The following is a 13,802-nucleotide window of genomic DNA, read 5'->3' as shown; positions in this document are numbered from 1 at the left end:
GTAGATGGAGAAGGTGCTCCAACAGTGGTCCTCTGGAGACGCCTCTCCTGTGGCCCACCATGCCCAGCTGCACCTCTCTGGTTATTCCCCTGAAACAATGTTAGAGTGCTAGGCTCTCATTCCTCCCAAGGGACAAGACACAGACACACACACAACACACACACACAGACACAACACACATACACATAGAAAGGGGGTGAGGGAGAAGAAGGGGAACAGCAAAGATTCATGGTGATGCACAAGAGGAGAGAGAGGAGGGGCTTGGTGAGCTGGCCAGAGTTCATGCAGTGGCAAAACATGGTGGGTAAGGGCCTCAAGTCCTGTCTTGGGCAGATGGGAACAGTTACCTGGAGAAGGTCAAGCAGTGTGACCTGCACCCTCTTCCAGGTGAGGTGGTCAGCTCTCATTGTAGGGCTGGCTTGTGGGAGAAGAATGAATCTTTTCCTCTGACCCCAGGGAATCAAGCAGGTGGGATGGCTGGAAATTGCAGGGGAGGACTTGGCCTCCATGGCAATGGAAGGGGTGGTCCCTGGAACTGCTAGCTTGCACAATGGAAGTTTTCAATCCGGGTAGCATCCATGATGCATGCTTCTAGCCAATTTACCTTTAAGGCAGAGACACTACTTACTTACACCTTTTCCTCAATGACTAAACACTAAACCTCTCCACAAGTGCAATCCAACTTTATTAGTCAAATAGAGAAAATAGAACAACAGCCAAGTCTCAGAAGGAACCATTAGCCTGCTTCCTAAAAGTCGCACTAAGTATCTTTTCCACTGGTGGCCATGGCAAGGTACCCTACCAAGCTGGAGAAAGGCTTAGGGACCAGCCCAGCAATGAGGTGTGTGTTTATTGTGGAAGGACAGTCAAGGTGCCCTGAGAGGACAAGGTAGCAGCTCCCATTGGGTAAAGGGAGGGTGGGGGAGGAGGAATGAGGAGGAGGCCAGGGAAGCATGTGTGTGTGTGTGTGTGTGTGTGTGTGCACCTGTGTGGGCCACAGCGACTCTCAAATGCTAGACAGGGGACTTAGAAGACATGTTTTCTTAGGAATGTCGTTTTTCCCCAAGCCAGTCCAGACTGCTGTGTTGTTGCTAGGTTTTCTAAAATGCTTATTCTTTCCTTCTCTTTCTCTCTTTGACTCTGTCTCTTTCGGTCTCAATATCTGTCTCTCTTCCTTTCTGTCTCTCTGTCTCTGTCTCTCTTTGACTCTGCCTTCTTAATGTCTCTCTATCTGTCTGTCTGTCTGTCTGTCGCTCTTCACTACCACTCTCAAATTCCATCTGCTAAGCATGGAGAGAGTGTGTGATCGTGAACCTGTCACAGACCTGATTATATATACATGTACTTATACATACATACGCGCACATGTCTTAGCCCCTACCACACTCGACCCACAGGTTGTCAGGAGGCCCCTTCAGGGCAGGGACTGTGCCTCATTTCACTTCCTCACCTTACCCAACAGCAGGCCAGTGACCTGCACATCCCAGCCTGGTAGCTGACCACATGACCGTTGAATTGACCTCACTTAGCCAATCCCTCCTTTGCTCTAAAGCCCCTCACCCTTTCTGTTCTACACTGGTTTGCACTCGTTCCATCATGCCACAACAGGGTCACTGAGTCCCAAGCCCTGTGTGACTTGTGTCCCCCACAATAGACTGTAGGCATTTTGAGAACCAGTCCATGGGGATTTCCCACACACATCACTGCCTATTACTCTGCAAGGCATAGTCTCAGGGAGTCGCCTGGGTCTCTAAGATGTCATGTGACTTGCTCCAGGCACTTCAGTGACTTTGTCCTCCATGGCCGGATGACTTTGGCAGTTAGGACTTCCGGTCTTCATTAGGGACCAGCCATGTCTACAGCCCCAGTTCCAATGAAGACCCTCAGTGGGAAAGAACCTCTTGCTGTTTTGGCATTGTGCTTCCGTTTACTCCGCTGATGTGACTTCACACAGATTTGCTTGAACTGTCTGCCCTGACCACAGCCCTATTGTCTTGCATCTCATATGAGTGAAGAGGCCACAAGCTACCATCATTTGCTCCCGGCACAGACGTCAAGTAAGAAGATTCACTGAAATCATTCCTATGAATCACTTTCACCCACACTGGCAAATTCGCCCACACGCTGGTTGCCGAAGCCTTCCAACAAAGCAGGGAGGTAGCATTCAGGTGGGACACCTTGGGAAGACTTTTGATCTCTCTAACACTGCAATCAGGCTTGCCACCACGAGGCCGACTCTCCTAGGGTAAGACGCAGAGATAACTATCATGTTGAAAACGGTACCTGATTAGTGGCCTAGAGACATATATAAGAAGAGAGCTAGCTGGGGCTTACGGGCAAAACAGCGTTTCCATTTGGGGGATATAAGTGGGGAGGAGGTAAGGTTCGAATGGTACTTTACAGGGTGGTAGGAATTGAATTGAACAGGTGAAGGGAGGAGAGGGCAGTGCGGGGAGGGGTTGTGTGTGTGGAGGGTGTCCAGCCATGGAGAACATATGAGCAAAGGCAGACAGGGGGCGGGAAAGGGTAGGGGGGCTTCAAGAAAGAGGAGTCCAGTTTGGCTGAAGCCTAGGCTAGCTTGGTGGGAGTAGCCTGAGATAAGGCAGGAAAGATAAGGATGTGCCAGATTGGGAGGTTGAATGCCAGGAAAGGAGGTTACGCTTCTTTAACTTTGGCAATAGGGAGCCATGGAAGATTTTGAGCAGAGCAAAACCACAACCAGATGTATGAACAAGGAAGATGAGTCTGGCATTGGGATGCAAGATGCGTTGAATGGGAGAGAGTGTGGACTATTGCAGTAGTCCATGAGGAGCACAAAGAGAAGATGCACAGTCACAGCAGGAACAGAGAGGAGGACACACATGCAAGATGGCTATCCAAGGAGGAGGGAACATCAGAGTTGGTAAGTGAAGGGGATGTGAGAAGTGAGAGATGTGGGAGCTTGTTAAGGCTTTGAACAGGGGACATTGGAAGGAATAGTGAAATGAGAGGATGCAGCTGCTCTGTGGGAAAGATGCTGGGCTCACGCTTATGTGATGATGTCCTGAAAACCGTTGACTTATGGGGCTGGAGCTGTGAAGAGAACTCATCTGTGGGAGGTGTTAGGTGAAGCTGATAAAGAAGTGGAGAAGATCCTCAAGGGATTCTCAAGGGAGGCTAGAGGCAGCATCTTAGGAGGTCTGGAAGAGGATGATTAGCCCTACAAAGAAACCAAGAAGCATCATTGGGGAGTGGTAGGTTGAGAACCAGGAGAAGGTGGTGTCTATAAGGCCAAGGGAGGAAGAGATGGTCAGGGGTGTCCGATGCTGCAGAGTGGCCACGGAGAATAGGGACTGAGAAAAAAGTCAGTTTATGGGGATTCGGAAAACTATGGAGACACGCCTATAAGTTCATGCAGAGGGAAGTGAGGAGAATTAGGGGAGTAGTGTAATAGCTTAACACAATACTGATCATCAGAGAGGTATGAAAGACCTCAGAGCTGTGACTAAGGCAAGGATCGATTCTGAACCAGTTATAGTTTCCTCGACGTGGCTTCCGGATGTGGCCAACGTGATTACGTGTTTTTTCTGACGGTAGATATTTTGTGGGATTGTAGGACAGGAGGGGAGCTATGTTGACGTGTAATCATAGATAGGTAGAAAATTATATTTTATTCAATGAAATAAATGAATTTGACTGTAAATTATTAGACCCAAGTTTAGGAGGTGGTATTCATTATCAGGTTTTCAAAAACACTAATTTTTTTATACAAAGAAGAGACCATATGGATCCGTTTTCCTGGTTTTTAAAAGTCTCTTCTGCTTTTTCCTTTTTTTCTCTTGTAAAATATTATTTGTTTGGGAATACTTATCTGGGAGGGAGGGAAAGAGGCATTGGGAGCAAGATTGGTGCTGTAAAAGCAAAAAGAAGCAGTTCAGTTTATTATTGTTTTAAAGATCGGGCCATTAGCTTTAGTGACTAGCAGGTCATCAGTGACTTCAAAAAAGCAGTTTCTATAGCTCTTTGAGGGAGGAACCTAGAGGAGAGAGGTGAGTGAGCAAATGGAAACACTGGGGGAAGCCAACCTTTCGGGCAAGTTTAAAAATGAAAGGGAAGATGGATGTGGGATGTTAGAAGGGTCAAGGAAGGAGTGTCTAGGCCATCTGCAGTAGATACAGTTTTAGATAGTCTTTGCTTTAAGAAATATCCAGCTAATGTTTGTCTACAAGGTGTCTACTTCAGAAATACATTTGGCTGAATTCAGGTTAAAATCTCATGCAAAGCACTTTGGATTTGAAGTGTCCTGGCGTGCCCAGACAGAGGAACCACTGAAGCAAATGTTGCTCATAGCATCAGGGTGACATGAAGGAAGCAGCTTGTGAATAGGATAACCTTCTGCTGTGGACGGAGACTGAACTGGGTGTCCGTCCCATGTTCCTGGACTCTCAGCATCTTGGGGCTAATTATATAGCAATAAAGTCTTTACTCATGACTTCCACTTATAGAAATCCTGATCCAATTTGTCACCGTTTTGGATATATCCAGGGGTGTGCTGGAGCGCATTTTAAATTTTCATTTGAATATTGCTACCTTGAAATTGGCAAACACTACAAACCAGGGCACTATTTCTTGCTTTTTTCACGGTCGAGGCTAAAGAGAGTAAAGGAAATATGTTAGTAATACAGGTTAAATCTAAAACTGGGTTCTGTGCACATCTCCCCCACACACCTGGAGAGCTGTTGTTAAATATTTACCACCATAACCCTGGACACATCTACTCACTGGAGGATGGTAGAAGGCACAGAAGTTGGAAGGTGGAGTATATGGGAGCTGGTCGTTTATAGGATCACATTTGTTGTTGAATCGTTTCACTCACGTTCGACTCTCCGTGAGTCCAGCTGGGGTTTTCTGGGCAGAGATACTGGAATGGTTTGCCATTTTCTTCTCCAGCTCAATTTACAGATGAGGAAACTAAGGTAAACAGGGTTAAGGGACTTGCCCAGGGTCACACTGCTAGTAGGTGCCTGAGGCTGGATTTGAACCAAGGATGATGTCTCTTCCTAACTCCAAACTCAACACTCTTATCTACCACAACCCTACCTGGCTTCCCATGGGACCACATCAGTCCCTGAAAAATGCTAGAGACTCACCAGAGAGGGAAGGAGAAGAGTTTTGACTGATTACAGGCTGAGAGGTGAGTCTTCTATGTTTTTTGTGGGGTTAAATAAAATCCATCCTATGTGCAATGTATTCTTAGCCTCAGTACTTGCAAGGGACCACAGGGTTCTTTAAGTGTCCTGCAGTGACCCAGGCATGACTCAAACACTGATGTTCCCACAGAGAAGCCAAACAAAGCGGATTAGTGAGAAGCCCTCCAGAGGGAATGCTGTCCCTGTTAAGGCAGACTTTCAGCTGAGGGCCACGTGTTGAAATATCTGTGATCCAAAATGCACTTCTTTCCTTTAGGGTGAAAAAGGAACTCCCCCGTTTAGCTTTGAAAATCCTTCACAAAGTGGCCCCAACCTGCCTCTGCAGCTCCATTGGACATCCCTTCCCTTCCTGCACCCTTTGTGCCGCCAAACTGGCTCCCTCTGTGTTCCTCACTCACAACACCCCATCTCCCACCTCCATGCCTTTGCGCTGGCTGTCCCCCCCGCCTGCAATGCCCTCCCCATGAAGCCTTTCCTGATTCCCACCCCCCACCTGCGAGTACCCTCTTTCCCCAACTACTATATATGTATGCATGTGTATATATGTATTTAAACTCTTTGTAGTTATACTGTGGATATTATTATTATTATAAGTATTTTGTCATCCCTATTGGAATGTTATCTCCTTGTGAGTAGGAATTGTGTCTTCTGCAATAGCAGAGCTTAGCACAGTGCCTGTCACATGGTAGGTACTTCTTGAAGACTTGCTGATTGATTGTAGAAAAGAAGACAGACTTAATTGATTACCAAAGAGAAGATATGACTATAAAGGTGTGTCATTTAAAAGAGTAAAATTGTGTTCAGAACTCATGACATTAAATCAAAACAGCTCTGAGGTTCCACATCACACCTATCAGATTGGCCAACATGACAAAACAGGAAAATGATAAATGTTGGAGAGGATGTTTGAAAATTGGAACACTAATACATTGTTGGTGGAGTTGTGAAATGATCCAACCATTTTGGAAAGCAATTTGGAACTACGCCCAAAGGGCTACAAAAATGTGCATACAGTGTCATCCAGCAATAGCACTTCTAGGGCTATATCCCAAAGATATCAAACAAATGGGAAAAGGACCCTCATGTACAAAAATATACATAGCAGCTCTTTTTGTGGTGGCAAAGAATTGGAGATTGAGAGGATGCCCATCAGTTGGAGAATGGATGAGCATGTTGTGGTATATGAATGTAATGGAACACTATTGTGCTATAAGAAATGATGAACAGGCTGACTTCAGAAAAACCTGGGAAGACTAATATGGTCTATTGCTGAGTGAAGTGAGCAGAACCAAGAGGACTTTATACACAATAGTAGTCACGTTATGCAATGACTAAGAATGTTAAACTGAACCCTTCTCAGCATTAGGAGGATCTATGACATCTCCAGAGGCCTCGGGATGGAAAATGCTGTCCACATCCAAAGAAAGAACTATGGAAGTCGAATCGCTCTCACTTATTTTTACCTTCTGTTGAGTTTTGTTTCATCTTTCTGATGGTTCCTCCTATTGGTTTTAATTTTTAATTACAATTTCATTAATGTGAAAATATGTTTAATGGGTATGTAAATGTAAAGACGATGTCACATTGTGCGCCGTCTTGGGGAGGGTGGGGGGAGAAAAAGGGAGAAAAATTTTCGACTCAAATGCATATGAAAAAAAGTAAAAATGAAAATACTCCAAAAAAAAAAAAAAGGAGTCATGGCATTTTACAACCAGAAGGGCTCCTTCCCTAGACAAAGGCTCTCATTTGAAAGGGGAGGAAATTGAGGCGCATTAAAAAATTAAAAAGGTCAATGTGCTGCCCAATATCACCCAACCATTGGGCACACAAAGGGGCCAAACACCCAGGCCTGTGTTCATACTCCCAAGAGAGTAACTAGCAGTTGTGCCCCTCTTACCTGGACAGGAGGAGGCTTGCAAAGTGGCCTCCTTCCCTTCCCCAGAGGAGGAGTGCAGGGAGGAATGTTTGTCTTTATTTCTCTTTGCCACGGGAGAATGGAAGGGCCTTGGGGGCGGGTCCTGTTTCCCTTCTGTATGGGGATCTTGGTGCCTAGTTCAGTGTCTGACAGCCTGGCAGCACTGAGGGAGAGCTTGTTAATAAGTACATAGATGGGAGGCCATCTAGCAAGGGGCTGTGCCACTGAGTGGAGGAGGTGGCTTCTGTGCAAACAGGCGACGGCTCCTTCATCCCAGTCCAATTTCTCTCCCTTTTTAAAAAAAAAATTTCCAATCTCTTTTAAAGGGCGAGTGAGCCCTGAGGCCCTCACTTCTGGCCCACCCCTGAGGCTGCAGCTACATGTATTCAGTGTGAACGAGATTCCCAGTTTCGGGAAGTGGAGAGGCAGGCATCATCAGTTCTCTAACAGGCTCTCTGTATGTGTCTCTCTGTCTGTCTCTGCCTCTTTCTCTGTGTCTGTCTCTCTCTCTCTGTTGCTGTCTCTCTCATTACTAAAAGTGGATTCCAATCTTGTCTCTGCTTAATTCCCTGGATGACCATAGGTCATCATTTATCTCTAGACATCACTTTCCTCCTCAGTAAAATGAAGGGGTTTAAAAGATGACCATTAGGTCTGGTCAAGTTATTCATCAGATGTTTGCAAAATTATTTGGATTACTGCCCCTTTTCAAAAAAAAAATTACTCAGCGCCCCCCTGGAAATCTATTTTCCTTAAACTTTACATTTTCTTTTAAATTTGCATCATTTCAAAAAAAAATATATTTTTTCTAAAAAAAGGATGCATTTTAAATTTAATAATTTATTTTAAATTCACGGTTTTTTTCCCTGTATTGAAATTTTGATGGTACAATATTGCACCATATAACCATGTAGTATATTGTAAACAAGTCATTAAATACACATATTCCTCAGATGCCTGCTGGACTTCCTGACTTTGTTAAACATCCTCGCCTGCCAACACTTGCTTCTTCAGACCTGTCAGTGGACTTGACTGCCGATTAGTTAACAACTTGCATTTGTTGTGTTTATTTGGAAAATAATGTAATCACTATGACTTTAAGAACAGATGGAACAGGTACAAATGGTTTTTCAAAATTTTCTTCTTGGGGCAGCTAGGTGGCGCAGTAGATAGACGACTGGCTTTGGAGTCAGGAGGACCTCAGTTCAAATCTGGCCTCAGACACATAACACTCATTAGCTGTGCGACTCTGGGCAAGTCACTTAACCCCGATTACCTCATAAAGAAAGAAAAACGAAAACGATTTACTTCTCTTCTTTCTTTATGTTTCCACTGCCCCCTTATTTTTATTCAGTGCCCAACAATTGCATCCTAGGCTACTACCATCTCCCCTGGATCGTTCCAGCGCCACCCAGGGGGCAGTATCATCCGCCTGGGGAGCTAGATCTATGATCTTATGCATGACCATGAGCAAGCCCCTTCCCCTTCATGGGCCTCAGTTAACTCCCCTGTAAAAGGAGGAGATTTTCCTAGATGACCTTGTGAGGCCCCTTCCAGTCTAACTCCATCTTGCCCCTGCTGGGGGCAGAGCAGCACCTCTGAGCCTCTCTGCTCCTCCCCCTGTGCTCCTCTCCCTCCCTGTGGGTGCCCGCCTTTCCCTCCCCTCCCCCTCTCTCTCAACTTTCCCATTCCCTCTCCTGCATCCCCTTATCCCTAGGGGGCAGAGCAGGTTCCTTCCTTTCTGTCTTTGGGAGATCTCCAGGCAGGGTGTCTCTGAGGGTCTCCTGAGAGAGTTAGTACTCATTTCTGATCCTCTTGCATCCTCTAGATAGGAGGGCCAAGGGTCTGGGGTCTGGGGGAGGCAGGGCCCCAGAAGGAGCTTCTGGAGGCACGGAATCCACTATGGTTGCGTTTCATCAGGGGCCTGAGTTCGAGGTGCTGCCTTGGGCCTCTTAGGCCTGCTGAGGCCTTTACCACGTGGCCATGGGGACATTTGACCAATCAGAAATGGGGAGGGATGGTTTCTGAAAGGTATTTGATACGTTCGATAGGATATAATAACTAATATAATATTTGATGAGGGAATTTTGAGCTTAGCTGATTCATGGAAACTAAGTGAAGAAGTTATTAGTTAATGAAGAGCCTGGATTATCCCAGAGATCATGAAGATAAGAATTAAATAGGTCAAGTGGCAGGCCAGATGGTGACCTGGAGGACAGGTGGGTCTTCCGCATGACCTCCCCAAATGGCCTCACTACCAGGCCTGCGCCTCACCCAAGTATCCAGGAGAAGGCCCATCCTTCCACGGCAGGACTTGGCCATTTTTAAAATAATTTAAACACTCCCAGAGATTTCTACTTGTCCTCCTTGCCTCTGCCACCTCCCTCAGTCACTGCCCACATGGCATCTTCTTTAGGAACCAGGGGATGAGCAGGAAAAGACTTCCGGCCCTGAAGGAGGGCCATTGCTTGGGTACAGGTAAATGGGGGATGCCTGGGCCTACCAAGAGGGGCTGCCTGGACACAGAAAGGAATGCTGCACTGACTTTCAGGAAATGTCACCCTAAAATCAGTCTGCTTACTTGCTCCCAGTTTTTCCCTCCTGTATTTGTGTTTCTGAGTCAAAATCCTGTTTGGTACCTAGGCCCTGGTGAAAACCAATTCCTCTTACCACCCACAGAGGCCTCTTTCTGGATCATCGCCGGAACATCAAGTGGCTGCCCCTTCTGTGAGCCTAACAGTGCAGAACCAGCACCACAGGGACTCGTGACTGCAGTTGATTCTTCTCTAAAATAAGTGGATAGGACTAGGTCTATAAAGCTATTTCTAGTTCGAGCGCTCTATGAGTCTCTGAAAAATGGGTAGGAATCACAAAAAGGCCGATTCGGGCTTCATATGGGGGAAACTTTTCTGACAATTAAGGCCATCCAAAAGTAGAACAGGTACTACTTTTAGGAGGGCACTGAGTCTGTTCTTAAGATCAGAGGTCACAGGACTAGTGAGTTCATGTAGTGGCAGACTGAGGATTGCGAATCCGCTGCAGAGAGGTTGCAGGATCCTTTGTCAAGGGTCATCCCAGAGGGGCTTCCTGCTTTGGAGAGCGCTTGAACTTGGCCAGGTTCAAGGGCTGTCTGGCTCTTAGTTACACTCATGCTCTTGCTGTGATCCAGCATTACCATCCCTTCCCCACCCTCTTCCCTCCCTCCAGACACACAAACCAACCACCCATCACAGAGACTTGGCAGAGGCCCACACAAAGCCAATCTTTATTGGTCTTTTTATTACCACATGCATAAAGTGGCAGCAGTTTGGGAGATTAGGTCGGATATATGTTGCTCACAGATGTAGTTCACACACAGGTCTTGAAAAGCTGCTCTCTTCCCTCTCATGGAGGGGAGCTTGCTTAGCAACCATTTAACTGGTACCTTCTGGGGTCCACATCAAGGCAAGCAGAACCGATAACACTGGGTAAGACAAAACTTGCTCACATTTAGCAAACTGCGTACAGTGGGTAGATACAGGCAGCAACATCTACTGACTAAACGCAAAGGGCTTCGATCCCACCTGATGCGGGATGGCTTTTTAAACATTAGCTTGAGAATAATGCGGATCAATCATCAAATAGCTTGAAGCGTGTGCAAATTCACAAGTTTGAAGCCCACGGGGTTCTCTCTGGACAGGCAGCCACCCCGACTGAAACCAAGGCCAGCCTGGACTCACCATTCTCAGAAAGTGGAACCTTCGAGGCAGTCAGGAGGCACTAATGTGCCGGTGCCGAGGTCTGGCTGGGAGGGTGCGGGTACATGTCCTCTCAGTCTTGGTGCATAGAGAGAGCAGGGGGAATTCGGGAGAAGTGAGGGCTTCCACAGAACTGCAGGGGGACAGTACCACGACTCTTTCCTACCTGTATGCCAAGCCAGCTTGGAAAGTCTCCAAGGAAGGAAAGGAATTTTTTTTTTCGCGGGGGAAGGAAATAATGGTTTTAATAGGAGGTGGTGGAGGGCCTAGTGGAGTGGGAATGGGGGGAGGGGATTTGAAGGATCTCTTCTCACCAACTGCTGCTAAGCTTACGTTCCTCTCCAAAGCTCTGATAGCCTTTTGAGCCACCCTCCCACAGGTCAAAAGGGGATCTTCACCACTTGCCAGCTCCAGGCCATAGCCATGGCCCAATCCATCCAGAGATGTGATTGTGTTTGTGTGTGTGTGTGTGTGTGTGTGTGTGTGTGTGTGTAAGATCAGATGCATTTAGTGGAGCCCAGAAAGAACCCCTGAAGAAAGGGCCGGGACCCTACATTCCTGCCACTGCCCTTGTTGCCAACTTGGGTTACTGTGGCACTTTCCGCTCTGGACCTGAGTCCTTCTCTGTAAAAATGGAGCTCGGAGGGCTTCCAGTGTGCCCCTGGTGAGGATAAGATTAGCAGGAAGCTGTGAAAGTGCCAGGCAAATGAGAACCTAGGTCCCTCACTCCCACAGTGCCCTTGGGCTCTGCTCAGTTTTCTGAACTGTAACATGAAAGGGTAAAAGGACTAGGTGACTTCTAAACTCCTTTAGACTACTCCGAGGCCAAGGCTCAACTCTACCCTCTCCTCTTCCCACTCCGTACCAAGCTACTGCTCAGAAACTAACCTTGGCTGCTCTCAACAGAACAGTTCTCACATTGTCATTCTTAGTGAGACTTACCTCCTTTCTCCCACTCACCTTTATAGCACCTTCTAAGCAAAAAGCTTTGTGCTGGGTGCTTCAGGTGCCCTGCCTTCAAGGAGCTCCCATTCTAGTTGGAAGGGGTAAGACAAAACAGAGGTAACTAATACAACTTAGAATACGCTGTGTACATAGATGAGAATCAAGTGCTATGAGATCACTTCTAGCTGGTTGGCTATGAGGGTGAAGGGAACAGTTTCTTGGCGAACATGGCTTGAAGGATCAGTAAGATTCTAGCAGATGGAGATGGCCTACTGAAAAAAGCTGGATTGGTAGTTTTTTTTCTGCCTTTTAACCACAGGTAATTTGAACGGGTCAGGTGGCTTTGCAAGGGATCATGGGATGGAGAGACATCATCTAGTTCGACACCCTCATTTACAGATGAAAAAAAGTGTCACAGGGAGGTGAAGGGACTTGGCCAAAGTCCACAGGTGGATGGTTCAATTCCCTGTGCCAGGGAGAGAGATTGAAAGCATGGAATCAGGATCCATCCCAGGGGAGGGGGCCACCCAAGCAGATGCACGGGCAAATCCACTGGGCGCACAAAGCCCTGTCTGGCCAGAGATGCTGCCCTCATGTAATTGCTTGGAGAATTTAGGGGCTGGACCTGAAGGCCCAGCTCTGGTGTCCAGGAAGCCTTCTCTGAGCCACTGCTTCAGCCTGAAGCCAGTCATGCCCACCATCCCCGTACTTTAGACTTCTTTCATGCACACCACGGATGGGATAAAGAGTGGGGAGAGTGGAACAGTTGCTCACTTATCTAGGGGTCCCAGAAGGCTGTTCTTCTTGAATATGGGTGGAGCAGACCTGAAAGATACATGTGTAAGTATCTGCTTGTCCAAAAACAATTTAGTAGCTGACAAGATGCTCAGTGCCCCTAGAGGCCATACGTCTGGGCAGGGAAACACCACCTCCTTCCTTCCTGGGATGGAGAGGCTGGCTCTAACCTGAATTCCATTTTTTCCACATGTGTCAGAGTCCTCCACCAGTCGCTGTTCCTAAGGATCAGCACAAACATGCCTCAGTTTCCCCATGTTGGTCAGCAAAAACCCAAACCAGTCCTGTTTCTTTCCTGTAACCTCTACAGGGCGGCTGAGGCCGTCCAATACATATGAATGACAGTCACCTAGCCACGATAACAACTTTTCCTCTCGAAGCAAGCAGGACATCAAAGTAAACACTAGGGCAGGAAGGAACCTGAAGAAAGAGTACACTAGACCACCCCACAGCCCCAGGCAGCACAAAAGGAAGAACTGTCCATCTTATAAGAGCCTTTCAATTGGTGTTCTTACCTCCAGGCTCCTCTCTCCAGTGGATCCGGGTAAGTATTCCTATGGATCAGATCCTGTTATTCCCCTGCTCAAAGACCTTCAGTGGCTCCCTGTTGCCTACATGATTAAGTACAATCTGCTGATCCTAGTATTCAAGACCCTTCACAATGAGGCTCCAGCCTATTCCCCTTCATGTCCACTATTATCCAGCCAAACAAGACTGTTCTCTGATTCTTGACCTTGTTTTGCCCTCTCCCCCTTCTGTGCCTTTGCTCATGGCATCTTCCATCTTGGGATAGAGCCCCCCACTGAAGTCTCTCCCTTCCTTTGAGAATTCACTCAGACTCTATCCTCCCTCTACAAGGTCTTCTCTGATGGCCTGTGTGAACACCTTCCTCCTCAGGTTTTGCCTGACTCTTTGCCTGATCTCCTTTGCATGTGGTATTTCCCTTCCCCCAATGGAGTGTTGGCTTTTCAGAAAAGAGCCTAAGTGGTGTCTAGCATTGTGTGTCCGGCACCCAGCATAAGTACAGGGTTTGCTTCATTGAACCCAACCAGACTGATAATTCTCTTCCCTATTCCTGTCCACATGTGGTGCCATCATCTTCCCAGTGACTCAGGCTCATGGCCCAAGCATCACACTTGCTGCCTCTCTCTCTCTCTTTTTGTTTTTCTTTGGGGGGAGGCAATCAGAATTAAGTAACGTGCCCAGGGTCACACAGTAATA

The sequence above is a fragment of the Phascolarctos cinereus genome, unplaced genomic scaffold, assembly GCF_003287225.1.
Source record: "Phascolarctos cinereus isolate Bilbo 61053 unplaced genomic scaffold, phaCin_HiC Scaffold_63;HRSCAF=594, whole genome shotgun sequence".
NCBI lineage: Eukaryota > Metazoa > Chordata > Mammalia > Diprotodontia > Phascolarctidae > Phascolarctos > Phascolarctos cinereus.
Note: the sequence above shows the minus strand (reverse complement) of the source record.